The sequence below is a fragment of the Rhamphochromis sp. 'chilingali' genome (assembly GCF_963969265.1).
Source record: "Rhamphochromis sp. 'chilingali' genome assembly, chromosome: 11".
Lineage (NCBI taxonomy): Eukaryota > Metazoa > Chordata > Actinopteri > Cichliformes > Cichlidae > Rhamphochromis > Rhamphochromis sp. 'chilingali'.
Window position 1 is genome coordinate 135,492 of NC_137938.1, and position 22,068 is coordinate 157,559.

The 22,068-nt window shown below is 40.6% G+C and overlaps 2 long non-coding RNA genes across 2 annotated transcripts; both read left to right on the forward strand.

Annotated features, from left to right (window-relative positions):
* The first annotated feature begins 1,190 nt into the window (after positions 1-1,190).
* On the forward strand, positions 1,191-18,745 carry LOC308405194. Its single transcript, XR_013973288.1, has 3 exons — positions 1,191-1,392; positions 1,520-1,628; positions 17,270-18,745. It is a non-coding gene; the product is annotated as an uncharacterized lncRNA (long non-coding RNA).
* LOC308405195 lies at positions 13,073-13,860 on the forward strand. The gene is made up of 3 exons (XR_013973289.1): positions 13,073-13,265; positions 13,351-13,462; positions 13,543-13,860. It is a non-coding gene; the product is annotated as an uncharacterized lncRNA (long non-coding RNA).
* Positions 18,746-22,068: the final 3,323 nt, after the last annotated feature.

Genomic DNA, 22,068 nt, shown 5'->3' on the forward strand with positions numbered 1-22,068 from the left:
ACCATCCTGATATCAATACTTTTGCCCATACGAAAAATGTCGTGAACACACTAATATTTCACCAGTGTTGTAACATCACATGTCGTTAGCGTAGTCTGCCTGTGTCTTCCCTCTGCAAACAAACATGTTAGAGTTGGTTGTTATATACAGTCTGCATAAGTGTGGTCAATCTAATAAACATTTATAAGGAGATGGCAGTTACTGTGAATGTACAGCAGGTGATTAGTAATAAACAGTCAGACAATGACCCTGACAATCTCATTCAATCTTGCAGATTGCACCTTCTGTGAAAAGTGGTACCACACGGTGTGTGTGGACTTCCCCTGTGCAGAAGGTGGAAAGTGGTACCACACGGTGTGTGTGGACTTCCCCTGTGCAGAAGGCGACTACAAATGTTGTGGGTGCTAAATAAACAGAAAAAATTGATCCCTGTTGTCTTTGCTTACCGATTGTTTTTAGTGTTGACAATCCACATTGCTGGCATTGCATCTTTCAACATGTTTGTGGGTAGATTTGGATGTACCAGGGGTAAGTGCAGCCACTCAGCCTCTACTCAATGTGATCATAGCAGCAGCTGCAGATGTGTCACAAGTTAATCTAGTAGTAGGCTATGGTCATGTGTTAGTGGTGGGAACAGTCATATCCACTCACTCTCACTGGCTGTTTATTACTAATCACTGTGTAACTGCTGTGAATTCACAGTAACTGCCGTCTCCTTACAAATGTTCATTAGATTAACCACACTTATACAGACTGTATATAACTCCAGCCATGTTGATGGATTGCCTATATTGGCTGGAAATATTCATTTTCAGGGAAAAGACACAGACAGACGATGCTTACAGGATGTGATGTGACAACACTAATGAAATATTGATGTGTCATATTTGTCCAAGGTGTATTTCATTGTTATGGAAAAAGAGAATATTAAAATCATGATGACCAATTGGAGTGGTGATGTCTATGACTTTGTGTATATAATTTGGAATTTTGTACAAATGTAGGCCAATAAGGAATATATGATATCATTTCATTCTTTCCAAAGGTTTATTTGCATGACGCACAAACAGACACAATTGAAAGGTACAAATGTGCATGACACGAATTCAAACGTGGTGCAGATGTGTGTCACAGGCTGATCTGGCTGTAGGCTGTGGCACTTGGCCAGAGGTGGCGCTGGTTGACTCGACTTCATGTTAGTGCACAAAGTAAACTGCACGCTGTAGTTGTGAAGCAAAAACGCTGAATTCGGAGAAATAAACCGTGCGAGGGGAACGATAACGACGACAAGAGTCTCCCGATCGTTTACTCTTGCTGTCCCGTGAACAACATCGGCGTGGTGTTACTTGTTTGCTGTTTTCGCGATCGCGTCGCGCATGAGGATATCACCAGGTAAACTCGCCACATTTTTAAACATTTTGTTGTTCAACAGCATCAAGACTGACGGAGTGTGTTTGAGATAACCTCACAAGTGTCACAGATGACACATTTGGTGTTTTTTTTGCTGGTTTGTCGGTAGGAGCTACTGAAACGCAAGACTGCCACACATCTGTTCGACCAACGCCAGTTGATCTAAACGCCAGTAGATCTGGAACACCGGTCACATGACAGCCACGGGAAGCCGACGGGTAAAGAGATAGTTTTTTTTTTTAATCGGATTACGTAGTTGAAGAGAAATTTTTAAGCCATGTTTCCGAAGTAAGAGCTGACGGATGGTCTGGATATACCAAAACGTCTCAGAACACTCCAGCTCACATGTTAGTCTGCTCCAAGCATTCCCACAAAGGTCAGAGTTTTGTAGTATTAATACGTCATTTTTCTTAACATAATTAGTGATATAGGTTACAAGCAAATCTGGCGCTGAACAGAAATTGTCGCGCTATGCTCCTTTGTTTATTGTGCATAAATAGTGAATTGTCCTGACACAATATTGCGTTTCACTTCTGTTATTACCATGGTACATTGACAAAAACATATACTTTTATTCACAGGGTAAAACAGTTGTTTTGTATCACTAATTGTCCAGTACGATTACAGCATACAATATTGTAACAACCGCGGGTTAGTGGAGCTGAACTGACTAAACTGCTCACTAGCTAAAACGGCTAGCGGGGCTCTAGCAGCTATCGCTAAATTTCGCAACGAATGGAGAGCACTCGTCGTCATACACCGCACAACCCCGAGCGTCTCAGCAGCAGACTGATAATCCCCAAATGATCCAGCAGGAGGCTGTAGTGGCTCACATCAATCGTTTATTTACCATGTTTTTCTACAACAACGTAACGCTGCTGACACCAAACCCCTATCATGCTCCCACCACATAGAGTCGCGGTGTCAGCCAACCATGCCAATTCAACCCACTCCACAGAACACACATCAACTTCACTGTGGCTTACATTAACATAACACTAACACAACATGCGAATCAAACACATAGGAACTAGCAGAACGATAGAAAACACAGACAACACAATACCCAGAATGCACCTGGCTAACAACCCCAGCCAGGTCATTACAATATTATTGTCACTGCTACATTTCTGTGATGCTACCAGAAATTATTTCCACTACTAATTAATTACCGTTGAGCTCAAAGGTTATATATTAATAAACGTGTTGCCCTGTCATATATGTATGTGCTCTTAACCTGAAAGGTATCAATACGGAAGTGTGTGTGTAATAAATGGTGGTGCAGAGGAAGGTGTGCCCCTCTGATGTAAAACTCTAAACAACGTGTGTATGGTTTATTCCTCCGTGAGATATGCGAGTTACCCCGGTATTTCTGCCCTAAAGAATGGAACCTCCAACAAAACGGTTAACGAGTGTGTATTTATGACGACGATTTGTGAGACTGGTAAACTTACCTTTGTTCGTACGATGGTCTTTCGTTCTACACGGTGCATTTCAAGGTCCTGTACCCATCCGTCGGTAAACTGTACCTGGACTTGTTGCAGTGACCTGAAGTTACTAAACTTCACGAGTGTATGCACTCACTCCAAGAACCGTGTAATTATAAATCTGAGCGTGGTGAAAGTTGGGCAGCACACTGACGTCTTTTGTCCACTCTGTGCGCTCATAAGGGTCTGACCCTTTCACTCCTTTGATTTTTTCCTCGTATCTTTTCTTTGTCTTTTCGTCGAGTCTGTCTTTGTACCGACCGGCATTGTTCTCCTTTTGTTTTGTACATTCCTTTTTTGTGCAGCAAAGAAAAATGCAAGAAAGAAAAAACAAGAAGGTATTGGAACCGGAGAATGAACGTTTTGCGGTGCTGCAAATGCTTGCATTTGATGCGGTACTTGGATTGTTTTGCCACGAGTTCCCGGCATGCAATGCGCGAAAATCACGTGATTGCTAAACAAGGGGGCGGTTGCATCCGGCCTCCTCGGCTGTAATTGGTCCAGCCCAGAGTCGATCATGACCAATTGGCCAATCCAACACCTTTCATTATATATACCCTTCCTAAAAAAATAATCCATCGGCCCATAAAAACAAAAAATCGCCAGCGGCCCACCGGGCAAGTGCCCGGTACGCCCGATGGCCAGTCCAGGTATGGAGCCACCGGATGTGTTAAAAATGGTAGTATTGTCTTGCAAAACAAAGCAATACAAAATGTTCCTGCAACAAGGTATTTCGTTCTACTTATACACTAATCCCACTCAGCTGGGTGCACTGCTAGAACTGATTTCAAATTGGTTCAAAATGTATAAAAGAGCCACAGAGCCTCACCAAGACCAATAATAATAAGAGAGAGTGATATTATACCCCTCTTGTCAAACTGACAGGTCATTAATTATTCCGGAAGTAATTAAATTATTCATGAGCTCCGGAAGTAGGAAGTAATTAAGTAATAAAAATATGATATTCGTAAAAATATGATATTCATAAAAATATGATATTCGTAAAAATATGATATTCGTAAAAATATAATTGATTATTTATAAAGTTTCTTATATATCAAAATAGCATTCTTTTATTTCTTTAAGCAATTAAAAAAAAATTTTTTTTAATGCTCAAAAAACGCCATCTGGTGGCGGGTCAGTGTGTGTGTGCGCGCGCCCGCGCGCGCCCGAGGCTGTGTGTCTGGGCGCGCAGCCTCAGACACACAGCCTGAATGACAGAATGTCATTCAGGTGTGATTTTCCACCCTGATTTACGAATAAATTCTTTACAAATCCTACCATGTGGATTCATGGATTTTTTTTTCACATTCTGTCTCTCACAGTTGAAGTGTACCTCTGGTGCAAATTACTGACCTCTGTCATCATTTTAGGTGGGGGAACTTGCACAATCGGTGGCTGACTAAATACTTTTTTGCCCCACTGTATGCGCTTTCAGTGAGTGGGTCTGGAGGCTGACTGGGGCAACAGGGTGATGAATAATAGGAAAAAAGGCCTCCATTTTCATAAAAGCATAATTCAGCAATCATTTTCAAAACTAATTCCTTTATTTTTATTGTGAAAAAGATTCATCTATGCCAGCACGGGAATTTATTATGCACCAAGTGACTTCATTTTTTCCACAACTTGGATAAACATTACTGTATTAACTCTAGAGTTCGTAATGTCCTTTTTCAGTTAGTGTTTAATTAAGCAGCAGGGTTCCAACCAAGTTTCTGCAACTCTTCGTCAAGCCAAAATTTTGTTTTTCGTTTTAATTAGGTCTGAAATATATCATTTCCACTTGCTCGACTAGGACCTATTCGTGCTGCTGAAAACAAATCCGGCAATAACTTACAAATGTTTTTATGTCTGGGATGAAAAGAATTTAGGGATTTAGCCTGGATTACACGTAAAAAGAATAAAAGGGACTGTTCCCAATAAGTAAACATGGAGGTATCTTTTTAACTGCCGATATCGTCACTAAAACACTGAGCGGTTATACGTCATATCTGACCTAGTATTATTTGTTGACATTGGCAACAGAAACAGTTGCGTGATAAAAGCTATGATGAGAAGATCTGCATCTGTGTCATTTGGTGCATTAAGCTGTTATAACAGTTGCACTGTGATTGTTCCTAGCTCTAAAAAGTCAGAGTGCAACTTCAGAGCCTGTGTACATAGATACTGAAGATAAGTACAAATACAGCACAAATAACATCTAGTACCACAAAGATCCTTGTTGTTCACTAGTATGTTGCTTCAACTTGTTACACGCGTGACTGGTGCTGACAACATGCGATACAATTTACATCAATGTGTTTGTTTCATTATGTCAGCAGCAGACACAGAAGTTCTCCCCTTTTAAGTGGGCCCTGCTTACTAATATGAAGAGCTGCTTGGGAATCAATGCAGCAAACAGATATTTCTGCATGGCCTTATCAACAACAGACTAAAAAGGTAGATTTCAGCCACAACCAAAATTTAAGCCAAAAACACTGACCTAAATCTTGTTAAGCAGTTATTGAAAAAAAACCCTAGAATCTTTATAACTGCCTGTCTATTTTAAAATGTTCCTGTTACTGAATCAGCATTATTTATGTTTGATTTTGATTGATAAGGAGATGATTCATAGCATACCATGAAATAAGAGAAATGTTATTTAGATCCACATATAATTATTTTCTTAGTCACAATAAATGTAAAAAAGATTTTGTTGAACTTTTACTCAGATTTAATCCATGGCTCGCAGAGGATAGAGTGAGACTCTAAGCAAGTTGACTTTCATCTCAAAAAACAAAACAAAAAAACATTTCCTTGAGAAGGAAACAATGTTTGCACTCTTTACTTTGTAACTACAGCAAGAACCTTATCTGCAAAAGGAAGCTCATTCCAAAAAACCCACAAAACAAACAGAGAAAGCAATTTAAAAATCCTACAAGAGGCACATGGTCAAAAGGCTTTCAGGACTACCAAACACCATCGTGAAGTGGGACATGTGTAGCTGATTGAGAAGCGAGCCATTTCTCTGTGATGAAGACATACAGGTCTGCCATTGCAAAGGCAAACATTCAGCTTATGCTGAACTGCTACTGAGACATGTGAGCTCCTCCTCTGGCTCCTCCCCCTATGTTTCATCCTACTACTCCACCTCTTCCACCTCCTCACCTCCTCCTCCTCCCTTGTCTTACATATTGCCTAGTGCTCTGATACAGGAGGCTTCAACCTATGCGGGAATTTTTCCTAGTAGTTGCTCACGGCTGAATCTGCGTGTCAGAGAGGATGACAGCGCAGCCTGCATCCAAGCAGGGTTTTCAGAAGCAGCAAGCAGGAGACTGTTGGGAGGGAAAAAGTCTGTCTGCGCAGCCCTGAGCACTGAAGAAGCTTTACTTACTTCCATTGCCAGTGGAGTTGCTATAACTTTGCAGAAAGTGTCAGGAGCTAAGAAATTCCCTTTGATTTTTCAGAAGATTTTCGAGCTCACAAGTTCATCTTCAGTGAAAGAGAAGACTCTTCGAAGAGACCTTCGGCTGATCATTGTTCGTGATAACGAGGAGCTCTTTTTCAGTCATTCTCTGTGAAAAATGTCTGAACAGCATCGAGGCACCTCAGCAGTTTTGTCACATGGACGTTGACGCCAAACAGCTGTTGCATTTACCATCTTTTCTCAGAACGAAGCTGGAATATTGAGGAGCTAGAGCCTACTGCACCGATGATGCTGACCGGTCTGTTTGCATCGAAGTGCTTTGTACTTAGCAACTGATGAGGATGCGAGACAGTGTGATGACCTACCTATATTTGGCAAATGTGTTTTTCACCTCGTTGGAGAGAAGAGCACAGAGGAAAAAAGTCAACGAGAGAGAACAGGAGAGGGGAAGAGAAAGCCAACAAGAGAAAGTGTGAGGCAAACAGTCAAAGGGAAGATCTACAGAGCCAACTCTGCCAAACTGAAGACGAAGTCAAAGAAAAACAACCTATCAAACACTTGGCCACATGCCCGTTTAATGCTGGAGCATTGTGTTCGCTCGGCGCGATACAGGGTGAGTATGTATTCTGTTTGAAGTGGCTATTAGGCAGGAAATTAAAGAGCTCAGAGGAGCAGCTGTCAACTGACCCTACTTACTGTTTACTAAAGACGTATTAGAAATTCTGACATGATAAAATTTGGATTACTGAATAGCAAATGTGGCCTCAGTTACTATATTAAGGAACTGTGGAACATGTTCTGTGGCTCACAGTTGCAGAGCTGTGCAGTACATTTTGTACTGTGTGGATTTAAAACCATCATAAAAACATGGTTTAATTGACCTTAGATACACTTAAATAATTCACAAAGGGTTTGCTGGCATGTTGTGCATTTACTTAATGCAGAAGGTACAAGTAAAGTAATTCAGTTTAAAGTATCATTAAAAGTCATGGGTTTGATAAGCCAGCATCCTGACGCTTGATCTGCTGTTTTATTGGAGGCATAAAAACTTTGAGACTTGGTGGCTTTCAATGTCCTTTAATTTACTTGTTATTTTCTTAATTATTATTACTTTGCTCTTGAAACGCAAACAGAAGCTGTTATACCAAATGTTTTGTCTTGCTCGGCAAAAACATGTAAGACCAAAAAAGCAACAAATTATCACATTTGAGAAGCTAAAACTGTTTTTATTTCTTTGGTTGGAAAAAAAAATTCTTCTACTCAGAAATAATATTTTCTGAGATTTTTAAAACACAAAGCTCTAATAAAAAGCTACATAAAAAGAGCAATCCAGAGATTTTTCCTCTATAGGAAACTGATTTATTTTTATAGTTTTCTTTAATGAAACACAGCAAATTGTAATGGAGAAAATAATTGAGACTGAAAAAAAAAGCCTTGCTACAATTTTTCAGTTAACTATCAAATCAGTTTTCAAGCAATTATGTCAAACATCTATTAGTAAAAAGCCATCTAAGCCCATCAACTGTGACTTTGTAAAACTGAAATTAATTTTTTTCAACCTTTCATAATCTGGTGAAAATAAAAAGTTAATGTAATGGCACTCAAACAAAGGCACAGGTATTTAAAGATGAAAGTGGGTGGGCTGATCAGTGGGATGATCTCAGTGAAGTGTCTATGATCCACCCGCAGCTTTATTTAACCTCACACCATAACCCCACTGGCGTCATCTTAATGAGCAGTTCCAGGGAAACAAACCAAGCACCTGTAATGCTTTGTTTCCTATTTGTGCTAACCAGACTGTACATAATTGGCCTCATTCCTCTGCTTTGACGCCAGTCTCTTCCAGCGTACATGGCAAATCTAGTATCTATAACAACACCGGAACATACATATTAATGGAATGATTGGGACTATTAATCTCAGTTAGGAAATCATCCTTGTGTGTGTCAATCTGGTTAGCCGAATCACAGAAGCTCTAATGTGATTTCCTTTTGTTTCATTATGATTGAGCTTTGATAGAGGCCCATTAGCAGCCTTGGTAAACTACGGCTGCGGGGGAGCAGGGGGGGGAGCAGGATTGATCCTTGTGTTAATGTGTACAGATAGATGACAGTGTGAGGATGTAAATAACTGGGCAGTAATTTCCCAGTCATACAGGCGCATGGACTCACATGTACAGAATAAGGGAACTGCATCATTGGTTCATTTCTCCTACCAACAGAATAATCAACCTCCAACGATGTGAGGACTAAAACTGACTCTGTAAAGCTAAAAAAAAAAAAAAAAAAAAAGAGGAAAAAAAGAAAAGAATTCTTGAGAATTGAAAGCAACTTAGTAGATTAAAATTCAACAAATGCATCTGTTGTTCACCTTATTCATGACCGAGGTGATGAAAACCTTTCTGCACAAAAGAAGCTTTAGAATGAACTGCTCGCAAAATATCTCAAGTATCAAAAGCACCAAGGTTTCATCCTTGAAAAATTACCTCACTCTGGAATCTGCAGTCATGAAAAGGGTCTGTTGTCTCCTGACGCATTGGAAGCACTGGATGTTATAGAAGGTGTAATCAGAGTCTTTCAAAACACATGAATGCTAAAAGCACTTGGGATGTTTGGACAAGCAGGAGGGCTACATAATAGCCATTTGTCAGGCCACAAACAACAGAAATCAGCTCGACCTTCAATTCAAATCAAACAGTCTGTTTACATAATTTCCCTGTTGGGTTCCATTTTTCATAATCACACCAAGTAGAGGTTTTAATAGAGCTTTTGCAAACACAAAGTCAGGCACTGTATCTCCCAATAGCTCAATTATATATGTTTAAACAGACTGGCAAAGGAAATTCACCAAATGTCTACAGGTCTTTATCAGGGCTGCGCTAAATTTTCCAGTTGGATTTTGGGCGTGTGCTTGAATTTGTCCAGCATGCATATATCCATGCTGAGAGATGAATCACTGCAGCAGCAAATGCATCTGGACACATAAAAAGTCCAAATGAAATCTAAACAGCCTGAAGTGATACAAATAGAGACTATATCAAGAGCAAGGAAAGCTCTGAATCTCTGAATGTAAAGAAACGCACTGGTGCATATATGTGATATAGATACCATATTTCATTATCAGGAAATAATGATAATAATAATAATTATTATTATTCTGTTCTTATTAGCTAAATACATCAGATGAACAAAAACACAATAACTAAGCCAAAATATATAAGCAAGTACACCCTTACTTCTCCCATAGTAATTAAGAGGGTAAACAGCAGCTAAAAACCCAAGAGCTACAATCTGAGTACAATTAGAAAAAGACCAAAAAAAGTATAGCTTGTCTGGAAGTGCAGCCAGAAGCAAACGAAAATGGAAGCACAGCATAGTCTGCATCTGAACAAACCACAAGACTTATAGAACAATAGGGCTGCTCAATTAATCGAATTTTAATCACGATTACGATCTGGGCTTTCAACGATCATTAAAAATGACTGAGCCGATTATTAGCCCCTCCCTCATTTATCCGCGACACCTTAAAGGCCGGTCCGTGAAAATATTGTCGGGCATAAACCGGTCCGTGGCGCAAAAAAGGTTGGAGACCACTGATTAAGAGGACCCGAGGGAAGCTCGGAAAGCTAAGCAGAAGTTATTTGGAGAGTGACTGCCGTTGGTTGAAAAGAGAGTTTAAAAAAAAAACTTCAGTGGTGTTGCACACTATTTTATATTATTTTTTTAAAGTCATTGTTAACCCTTTAAAGCCGGTCAGAGCAGCACGCTCCGTTTTCCGTAACTATTTTTAAATCCCTGTAGAACCTGAACCGTGTAAGCTAGCGCAATAATTTGTTTTGCATATGAAACCGGAGGAGTTGTACTTACATCTGATGCCATCAGCTTGTCCTCGGTCACGGTTTTGTTCCACATATAGCTTTGCAAAAATTGCATAAAAAGCGCTTGCAGGAACAAAAACATAATATTCCAGAAACACGCTTTGCCGTTCCTATCAGCTGTTCGTAACACTTCCCACAGTGAAATGATGCACATGCTGTTTTCTTTGCAAATTTGCATCATAGGATTGTTTTTTGTTTTTCCTGCAGTGTATAAAAATTGCTGTATCTCCAAAATAAAACTATGAAGACACTCAAAATAAAATTCCTGTGGTGGGAAACTATTTTTTGCAACTTTATTGTATTTAAAGTTTTGAGGGATAAACCTCTTAAATTTCTCCAAGTAGAAATATATGTAAACAAAACAAAAGCGATTTTCAATTTTTTTTGTAGTTTATTGCACTTTTTTGCAATTTATGTAATTACTATGCACTTAATGCATACATATTATTAAAATATGGGCTATAACAGTTGTATTGATGTATAGCAACTTGAAATGCTCCCACAAATGGCACTACAGCATGTAAAAAAATAATATAAGCTCTGGTGGACTTGGTTCTATAGTAGGTCTTAAAGAGTTAAATAAATATCGTCAAATAATCGTCATCTCAATTTCAGTGAAAATAATCGTGATTATCATTTTTGCCATAATCGAGCAGCCCTATAGAACAATGTCCTTTGGCCAGACAAGACCAAGGTGGAGATGTCTGGCCACAGTGCACAATCCAACATTTGGCAAAAAACAAAGCACAAACTCCTCATAACAACTGTGAAGCATGGTGGTGGAGGGATAATGATATGGGCTTGTCTTGCACCCTGGGCGCTTTGCATTGAGTGGACCATGAACCTTTCTGTATTATCAAAGTATTCTCTAACCAAATGTGATTGGATGCAAGACAGTGTGATTGGCCAATCTGACCAACAACTAAAGCTTGACCTATATTGGGCTGTGCAACAGGATAACTATCCTGAGCAAACCATCAAATCTCCATCAGAAAAAGAATCAAAGAGATCCAATGGTCCAGTCAACATCAACCAAACCCAATATCCCCAGACCTGTTGTTGTTCAATAAACGTAATATTAAACTTACTAAGGTTGGACTTAAATTATTTTAGACCCAAGTAAGGGTCGGATTAATTTGATGATGATGGATAAACCTTGAAAGAGGGTGCACTTTCTATTTTAACATTACATAATACCAACTTTTCAGTTGATCAAGGAATCCTTGTTTTAGATTTAAAAAAAAAAAAAAAAAACACACTTCCACTCATTAAGATTCAAGAGCAACTACATGAAAACTTCCCTCAAACGGTTTTGAAACATGCCATTATGTAACACTGTAGGTTCTGACAGCCGTGCCTCAGTGAGAATTATAATTATAAAACTGGCCTCTAACCTGTCCAACTGTTGACTCATTTTAAGAAGACGCTCACTGCATATCTCCATCTGGCAGCGATGTCAAGAAAAAGTAGCTGCCAAAATTAAAAGGGTAATTTTATCTTTTCCGAGTCATTTCTTTGTCCCAGTAGTGGTGTTAAAGGTGCTGACAAAACTATTTACACTACTCAGGACAGGAAGAGGAGCTAATGACAGTGATTTATTTTTTTCCACGCAGCCTTCCTTCCGCCTACATTCATTTCTCGGCTGTTTTGCTTGACGAACAACACTCCCTTTCTTCGGTTCAGTAAAGTGGTGATTTATTTTTGTGATTTACAGCAGCCCAACTTACAGTGATAAGTTATACATCACATAGAGGCACAACTTGTTATATTTTCAGCTTTCTATGTCAACACAGATGGCAAATTCAACTAAAGTGCAGATACTCAAGAATCGTTTGCAGGCAATGACTGCCCTAAAGTCTGGAATCCACGAACATAAAAAAGCAGATTTCCTCCTTGATGATATTTTGCGAGGCCTTTACAACCGCTTCTTTGTGGATCTCTCTGTCTTTCATTTTGACTTCACATACATTTCAGTATATTTTAGTTAACTGTTCTTCTGTACAAGTGCTATTTTGCAGGATATGACCAAATCTGACCAAAAGAATATGTGACTATACTTTAAAATTCATCAGCGTTTTTTATTGGAACCTTTATTATCTCTTGTGATTTCTTGATCTTGTGATCTTTTGTGGATTTCTAAAATAACCTTCTTTTTCTTAGAACATACCAAGCTCTTTATTTTCCAATTCCTACTGTTCCCGCCATCTGCCTGATCGTTTAGTTTGGTTTTTGGAGCTTAGGGCCCTGTTCCAGGAAGCCGGTTTAGTGGAAAAACTGAGTAAGTATACCCCGAGTTAACGAAAACTCTGGGTTTTCGGTTTCACAAAGCGAGTTCAGCTGAAGCCTGAGTGAGTCACTATGACGACACACGCCGTGAAGCTAACCTGCCCCCTAGCAGGTTTACTACAACTAACCCTGACTGTCTCCGCCCCTTTGTCGGAAACCTGACAGTAGGAAGTGTCGGACATGGCGTGCTCCTTCCTTGAAGAGCCAGTAGATCGTGAAGCCCAAATTCTCCACAGAGCTCTCCGCCGGGAGAGAGTGATTAGAGCGCGTTCGGACATTTTATCATTTCCTGATGATTTTCTGTGCGAACGTTACCGTTTCTCAGCACAATCTATAAGTTATTTGAATAACATCCTCAGGCCATATATTACGCATGTGACACATCGCGGACATCCTCTCAGTTCTGTACATATTATTTGTATTGCACTTCGGTTTTTTGCAAACGGGAGCTTTCTGTATAATATTGGTGATGCTGAGCACGTTTCCAAGGCTACCGTCTGTCGGGCAGTCAGGAATGTTACAGTTGCACTGAAACGTCTCCTGTACTCGTTTGTGTTCCCCGGTCACAGACCCACAAGATTTATCAAAGAGGGATGCCACAAAATTGCAGGTATCAGGATGAACAAAACTTAATTCATGATGTGGTGATACTTGAACTACTACTTAAATATTACATTTATTTTCAGGGTCCCCAGGTGTGATTGGCTGTATAGATGGCACTCACATTCCAATCATTGCTCCTTCAGTAAATGAAGGAGACTATGTGAACAGGAAGTCTTTCCACAGCATCAATGTACAGGTACATAGTTCCCTGTAGCATTTCAAACTAACAAATTATTTCATTACAGTAATGGATGCTAATTTGTGTTCTCTGCACTGTGAAGATCATATGTGATGCTGCCAACATTATCACAAATGTGGAAGCCAAGTGGCCAGGCTCTGTCCATGACTCACAAATATTCCGTGAATGTACACTGAGCACAAAATTTGGACATGGTGAGTTGAGAATACTTTAAAATATATAAAGACCAATTGCTTCAGGGACATTTGAACTGAAGTGTATCCTTCTGTCTTAGGAGAGTTCACTGGCTACTTGCTTGGTGATAGGGGGTATCCATGTTTACCCTATTTGCTTACCCCTTACCCTGACCCTGAACCGGGCCCACAGCAGCGATATAATCTGGCTAATTGCAGGACAAGAGCCAGAATTGAAATGACTATCGGAATGCTTAAGGCCCGGTTCCAGTGCCTTCAAAGACTCAGGGTCACCCCAGAAAGGGCATGTGACATTATTGTGGCATGTGTGATTCTTCACAACATTGCCACAATTAGAGGAGAACACTGTCCTTCTGAACCAAACATCAGCAGTGATACAAACCATGAACATCCTGACCCTCCCACGGACATACAAGATGGAAGCGCAGTCAGAGACACCATATGTCACAATCATTTCCTTTGACCCATCACCTCAACATGTTGAAAGACGAATAAACAGATTTTTTGTTCAACTGGCTTTATTGGTCGCCTGTGTTTCCTGTACACAAAGTATTAAAAGATGTAAACTTCATAAAGTGTCTCTGTTGCTTCCTCCTCTGTAACAGCTGTCAATGTTTCTTCATTATTTTCCTGTAGTAAAGAAATAGACAACATTGCTGTTCTACTGTAAACTCATATAATCTGTGGAGTATTACTCACAACTGCATGTTGGTCTGGCTCAACAGGAGGCTGCACCAGATGCAGTACACCACCACCATCAACTGATAGAATATGAGGTTTATACAGGTCACTTATAACTTACAAGGGACCAAATGGCAATTAACAAACATACCAATCACCTTACACTTCATTGTCATTATGCTCTCAAAGACAACCAAGACTGAGGGAAGGCAAAATCAGTAGGAAAATAACTTCACTACAAACACATTCATTATGGTGAAGAGTTTATCAAATGAATGAGCAGCACTGCAAAGGTGACTGTGCAGAAAGGATGTATGCACATCATGTATTATTTTGAATTTACCCCCTATGTAGGCACTTGTGTCTTGCGGGGTTATTGACTCAGAGGATGTCCCCGCAGAGATGCCTTCGGCCACAGGGCGCCCACTGTTTTGGCTGAGGGCCAACTGCTCAGCCTCTGTGAGTGGTGGTGGTGGAGGACCCCCACCTGTTTTTCGGGCCTCCGCTTTTTTTCTGTTGGCTATAACGGGTCACATTTGAGCATACAGAGTAAGCAAATATGTACTTGTAATGTGCTCAGATAATTTCAATAAGTGCTTACAGAAAGGAAATTAATGTAGCCTCTAACTGCAATTGATTTACATGGGACAAACAGACCAAGCACTATGGCTCATAATACAATTACACCTTACCTGTTTGGACTATATTTTTATATTTCATTTTTACTTGCTGCCAGGAACGTTTGGGGCCTGTTGGGTTGCACCTGCGCTCACATCACAAAATAAAATGTATAAAAAATAAAATAAAATAAAATATAATAAAATAATGTGTTAAATGGGTGGAAATCCCTAGATCAATGTTTAAATTAACACTCACGCATTGACTCTGTCAGCTATGTTTTGCCATGCATGCTCCCTTTCTTTTGCAGCTGAGGCTGTGTTACTTTTTTTCCGCAAAATGTGCATGTTATCGGCATATGCTGCCATCAGAATTTCGGCCTCAAGCGCTGTGAAATACATTGATCGCGCCTGGGCCCTATTTCAGGAAGCCAGTTTAGAAAACTCAGAGTGAAAAACGATACTCAGGGTTGAGTAACCCCGAACTGTCCAACTCGGAATATTCGGTTTCAGAAAGGCTGATAACAATTAGTGCAGTCAACGTGGAGTTGCTTTAACCCCAAGTTAAGCGCACGCACGAGGATACATAAAGCCCTGATTAGTGGAGCACAGATTAAACGAGTCACCATGGAGACGGAGGGAAAGAAGGCGCGGTCAATGTATTTTACAGCGCTTGAGGCCGAAATTCTGATGGCAGCATATGCCGATAACATGCAAATTTTGCGGAAAAAAAGTAACACAGCCTCAGCTGCAAAAGAAAGGGAGCATGCATGGCAAAACATAGCTGACAGAGTCAATGCGTGAGTGTTAATTTAAACATTGATCTAGGGATTTCCACCCATTTAACACGTTATTTATTATATTTTATTTTTTATTTTATACATTTTATTTTGTGACGTGATGTGAGCGCAGGTGCAACCCAACAGGCCCCAAACGTTCCTGGCAGCAAGTAAAAATGAAATATAAAAATATAGTCCAAACAGGTAAGGTGTAATTGTATTATGAGCCATAGTGCTTTGTCTGTTTGTCCGATGTAAATCAATTGCAGTTAGAGGCTACATTAATTTCCCCTCTGTAAGCACTTATTGAAATTATCTGAGCACATTACAAGTACATATCTGCTTACTCTGTATGCTCAAATGTGACCCGTTATGGCCACTAGAAAAAAAGCGGAGGCCCGAAAAACAGGTGGGGGTCCTCCACCACCACCACTCACAGAGCCTGGCCACTTGGCTTCCACATTTGTGATAATGTTGGCAGCATCACATATGATCTTCACAGTGCAGAGAACACAAATTAGCATCCATTACTATAATGAAATAATTTGTTAGTTTGAAATGCTACAGGGAACTATGTACCTGTACATTAATGCTGTGGAAAGACTTCCTGTTCACATAGTCTCCTTCATTTACTGAAGGAGCAATGATTGGAATGTGAGTGCCATCTATACAGCCAATCACGCCTGGGAACCGTGAAAATAAATGTAAAATTTAAGTAGTAGTTCAAGTATCACCACATCATGAATTAAGTTTCGTTCATCCTGCTACCTGCAATTTTGTGGAATCCCTCTTTGATAAATCTTGTGGGTCTATGACCGGGGAACACTACAAACGAGTACAGGAGACGTTTCAGTGCAACTGTAACATTCCTGACTGCCCGACAGACGGTAGCCTTGGAAACGTGCTCAGCGTCACCAATATTATACAGAAAGCTCCCGTTTGCAGAAAACCGAAGTGCAATACAAATAATATGTACAGAACTGAGAGGATGTCCGCGATGTGTCACATGAGCAATATTAGGCCTGAGGATGTTATTCAAATAAATTATAGATTGTGCTGAAAAACGGTAACGTTCACACAGGAAATCATCAGGAAATGATAAAATGTCCAAACGCGCTCTAATCACTCTCTCCCGGCGGAGAGCTCTGCGGAGAATTTGGGCTTCAACATCTACTGGCTCTTCAAGGAAGGGGCACGCCATGTCTGACACTTCCTACAGTCAGGTTTCCGACAAAGGGGCGGAGACAGTCAGGGTTAGTTGAAGTAAACCTGCTAGGGGGCAGGTTAGCTTCACGGAGTGTGTCGTCATAGTGACTCACTCAGGCTTCATCTGAACTCGCTTTGTGAAACCGAAAACCCAGAGTTTTCGTTAACTCAGGGTATACTTACTCAGTTTTTCCACTAAACCGGCTTCCTGAAATAGGGCCCTGGACACTAAACACGGACACACAGGTGAGCTGCTTCCTGGAAGGAGGCGGGGCTCCACCTGAAACTCAGCACAGGTGGGAGGGGCTCAGCTCTGTGTGTGCTGATGTGTTAACTTTAAAAATATGCCGTCTGACTGCTCAGACTGAGTCAGAGTAAAGTTCACATGCTGACGTGTGGAGACATGAAACCTTGTTGTAGCTGCAGGTGTGAACACACTGATCCCAGATCAGCTCTGCTGTGTTTGTAACATGAACATTTCTGCTGCAAAGCTTCAAATGTTCAGCATGTTTCTCTGTTTCCAGTCTATAGATCCAGTCACACTTTCTACCTTCACGTGTGCAGTAAAGACTGAGAGCAGAGCTGAAACCAAGCGTCCAATCAGTGAGCAGCATCAACACCTGAGCTTCATTCAGACTCTGTTATTGAAGATGTTGTTGGTACAAAGTTCATCTGGTGCTCACATGAATCCATGAAAGATTTATTTCACTGATGTTTCTTCAAAGCTCATTTCAACCTGTTGAAGTCATGAATGAAAGTGCAGACTGACAGTGGATCACATGATGTTTGAGGTGTGTCATGTGACATGTTCAGTATTGTCACACATGTCTAGATTGTCCCTGATATCATAGCTGCTCAAACACTGATGATGATATTTGAAGCATTATTCCTGATGGCAGCAAAGTTTGAATGGAGCTCTCTGTCTGTGCTGATTTGTCGCCCTCTGGAGGTCAAAGCACAAACTGCATGATGTCACTGTAACCACCACAGTGACAGGAAGTGTTTTTATGACTGAAACACTGAAATGATGCTAACGGCTGACGTTAGGCTCACTGACAGCAGTGCTGATGTGTTCATGTCAAACACTGGATCAGGTCAGACTCCTTCATCCTTCTCCAGCGTGAGGCCGCCCTCAGACCCACAGGAGCCCTGACCTTTGACCTCCTGACCCTAACCATTTTAGTCTTGTTGCATCTTTAAATGCAAATCCATCCAAACTGTAGCCGAGCAAAAGAAGCTGGAAGCTGTTCTATGAATGATGTTGTCGAAGTTTAATATTAAACAGTTCCTCAGATAAGCACACTGCTCAACTGGCTATTTCTTTTATTTTTATGTCTTCAGTCTCCTATGAATGTGGAGTCAGTGTTTCTTGCCCAAGATCTATATTTGAATTTTAAGTTGCTATCAGATCATGTGAATGATCAAACAGATCAGACTTGGTGCAGGTAAAGTTAAAGATAAAGGTGCAGATACATTTGAATTAAACTTGAATTACCCCTTTCCACATCTGATCTCTGCTCTTGTTACAGTCACAGTTTCCAGGAAGCTCCACAAGTGTGACGTGCTGGAGAAGAGGTTTGTTTGGCAGCCTGACAGTCACACACTTCACTAGTGGCCAATACCACGTCTTTGCCTTATTACCTTCTCTTTGTCTTGAATCGTTACTTGAAGAAATGACATAACTAAAAGTTTATATTAAATAAACTGAAAATAGCAAACCTGTCACGAACCCGGTTTCGGGGACTTGGGGTGTGGACTATTATTTCTAGTGTGTGTGTCTGGGGTTGTGGCCAGAGGCTGGGCTACAGGCACCGTCAGGCCTGTGGACGACTGGCCAGGCCCAAGGAGGATGCCACACACCTGCAGCGGATCAGCGTCAGTGGAGGGAGCTACTTAATGGTGTGGTGAAAAGTTCAGTTTTCAGGAAACAGACACTATAGTTGTCCCGGAGGTTTCTTCCTGTTAAAAGGGAGTTTTTCCTTCCCACTGTCACCAAAGTGCTGCTCATAGGGGGTCATATGATTGTTGGGTTTTTCTCTGTATCTATAATTGTGCGATCTACTGTACAATATAAAGCGCCTTGAGGCGACTGTTGTTGTGATTTATATAAATAAAATTGAATTGAATTAAGAAGCTCAGAAACAAAAGTGTCTGGACTTTTTTAAGTTTCTTGAAGACATTTCATCTGAGAAGCTTCTTCAGTTTTACACTGTGTGCACAATTATTATGCCAGAACTATTTTTGAGGATTAATGTCATTATGGACCAAGCACAGTACTCTCGGTCTCCTGCAGAACAACTCGAGCTGTGATAACTGAATGAAGAGCCTCTGCTGCTTTAAAGAAGGAGGCTCGAGGCAGCGGTGAGGTGCTTTTATTCAGCAACTTTAACAGAAGGATCAGAAAAATAAAACTATACAGCACAGTGATGCTGACTGAAGCCACAGCATTAAACTAAACAAACATCTGATCATCTTTAACAACATCTAATAAATAATGACAACTATTTAATCCTGTATTTCCTACAATAAAGCCTGTTCAGATATTTGTTGCTGATGGAAATGTAAAAGGCTCCCAGGAACCAAAGGACAAAAACAGAGGCAACAGTCACAACTGCAAAGGATCCCCTAACACATAAACTGGTTCTAAGATATTTTCTAGCTCTGCAGAGGAGCTTGATTGCACGGACAGTAAAAAGTGGATTCAATAACAGCAGCGAGCGCTGAGTGATATAACGGTGCTGCGAGCAGCAGTGCAAAGGCTCACACAGAGACAGCAGCTACACTGTGTGTGGATGTGATCCACAGTCACAGCTGTGGGTTTCAGTCAGTGTGTCTCTAACTTCATGGTCACATTTCAAAGCTTATTGGAGCCAGAAGATGTTCAAGTAAAAGATTTATTGCTGTACTCGTCTACCAGGATAACAGGAGGTTCATAAAGCTGTGTCATACTTCAGCTTTCCATCATGGAGTAGTAGTTGTGTCCCTTTGTATTTATTAGTTTGTTCACACGTCTACTTTAACTTCACTCTGTAATGAAAGGATTCAAATCACTGATCAAACTAATAAAACACAAACTTCATCCTTGTTTTGTCAAATCTTCATTAAAATGTGATTTAAAAAATGAACAACTTCACTTCTTTGATTAATACTTGTTAGGGATAAGAGAAATATTTTTAATGTGTATCTGCTCATTAGATTGTTTTATGTACTTTAATAATGAAGGCTTGTAGAGCAAGGCCACTTTTGACTCACAAACTAAGTGCTCAGCCAGACTGAAGAACAGGAAGTTTTAGTGCACAGCCATATTAATAGATAAGACACTGAAATGAGGAACTTGCCATTTAAGCAATGTTTGAGACTGTGTGACGTGTAAAGTACCAAAATAAAACCTGTATGAGGCACAGTTTATGATTCTAATGTTAGAGCTCTTGCAACTGGCGTTTGAGCTGTGCAGAGGTCTCTCTCTTCTGGAAGATGATTGAATAAAAAGAAATATCAATATTTTAACACACTATGAGTCGGTTTTCTCTGTTTGGGGACAAAAGAATCAGGGTTGAACATACTGTAGCTGTTACTGCCACCATCCAGGTAGTTGTAGGTACCCACCCTGTTACATACATGCTGATTCTGAGTCTCAGTGAAGGAGGAAAGGATGGATGAAGGCAGCCTAGTGTGGGTCATGTGTGTCCAGCAGTCATCCAGGGCCTGGATCCATCTGTAACAGGAAGACAAAGTCCAGCCTGTAATCATCCTATCAGGCACAGCGTTTCCATCCAGCATCCTGACTACGCTAACAACCCGTCAAACGTCTCCTCTGGTCCACAGAAGTCACACTTCCTGTGTCATGTTTACCTTTTTAAGTGTGCTATTCAAGCCTGTGTGACCAACTCTGACTCTCCAGATTACATCCTGGTCTCTGCTGCAGCTTCTTCTACACGACTGTTTTCTGTATAATAATATCTGCCTTTCCCGTCTCTGTCCCAGTGTGCCTGCCACTCGTCCTTCATCTTTACCTTCATTATACTCTTCACCTCACTTTCACTGTATTTTATAGTCAAACCTGCACGACTTCTTCTTGCTGCACCTTTTTAAACTCATCGTCCTGTTCATTGCATCAACACCGATATTCACAGGGAGCCATAAGAAATCCACTTCTATCCCTCTGTGTTTGATTCTATACAGTAAATGAAGTATATCAAAAACAATATGTTGCCTAGAGTCTGAAGACATATCACCTGTGCTCACTAGCACGCTGCTAGAGTCCCAGCAAACCACATACCTCCATATTAGTGCGTCCTCCACCCAGTTAAAGCCAGTAACATCACTACCAGCTCCCAGTATAAACTGCCACATCATCTGTAATTCTTTTACTCATCACCAAACTTATTTGTGGGAGAACAAATGCAGCAGCCGTTCTTTTATCTGACAGTGTTGACGCATCAGTAAATATCCTCACATGACCTGAGGACTTTCCCACTATATGAACCTGCTTTTAGTCGCCCCTCCTCCCTCGCCACAAGCTTCCTTTACAACATAACTTATAAAAAACAACTTTATTGACAATCAGCAATAACAATTACAGACAGTCTAGAAGAAGAATCACATGATCAAGGAGCAGAAGTTTATGGTTTTAATAGCTTTTACATTTTGGGAAAGTTTTAAAAACATTGTTTGGTTTTCTTTCTAAAGCGTTGAAAGGACGGCTTTGCATCAGAAAATAAGATCAGCAAATGAATCCATTAAAGTTCTTTTGCCTTGTTTGCAAAAGAAGCCAAACAACATTTGTGTTACAAAGAGAGACTTCAGAACAGATCAAAGATCACAAACATCAGGCACTGATGGAAACAGCCAAACACAGAAACAGAGGCACCAGCAGGTGAAGGAGGCCTGTTGTAGAAATGACTCTGAGTGCTCAGGTAGAAACGCATGAAGAACCAGTGCGTCTAATATTTGGAAACCAGTCTGTGTTTGAGCGTCCTGGATGAAACACAGATCATGTTGCAGAGCGAGGACGTCGTCTTTCCTCCCGAGTGTGTAACTACAGGACGTGTGCAGAAGGTTTAATCGTCCTCCTGACAGTTACTGATGAACGAGTCCTTCAGGGAGGCTCCAGGATCACTGTGGCTTTTACCAGCTGCTGCTAAACTGAGAGGTGTTGCTGCTTCATGTGTGAAGATGTTTGCATGGCTTTAACAGTGCAGACGTTCCTCATGTGCACACATTTCATATGTTTTATTGTGATGTTTAGTAACATCTGCTTCCCTCCTTCAGGCAGACGATAAAGTGAGCTCAGCCTTAAACATGTGGAGAGAACGTTTGACCG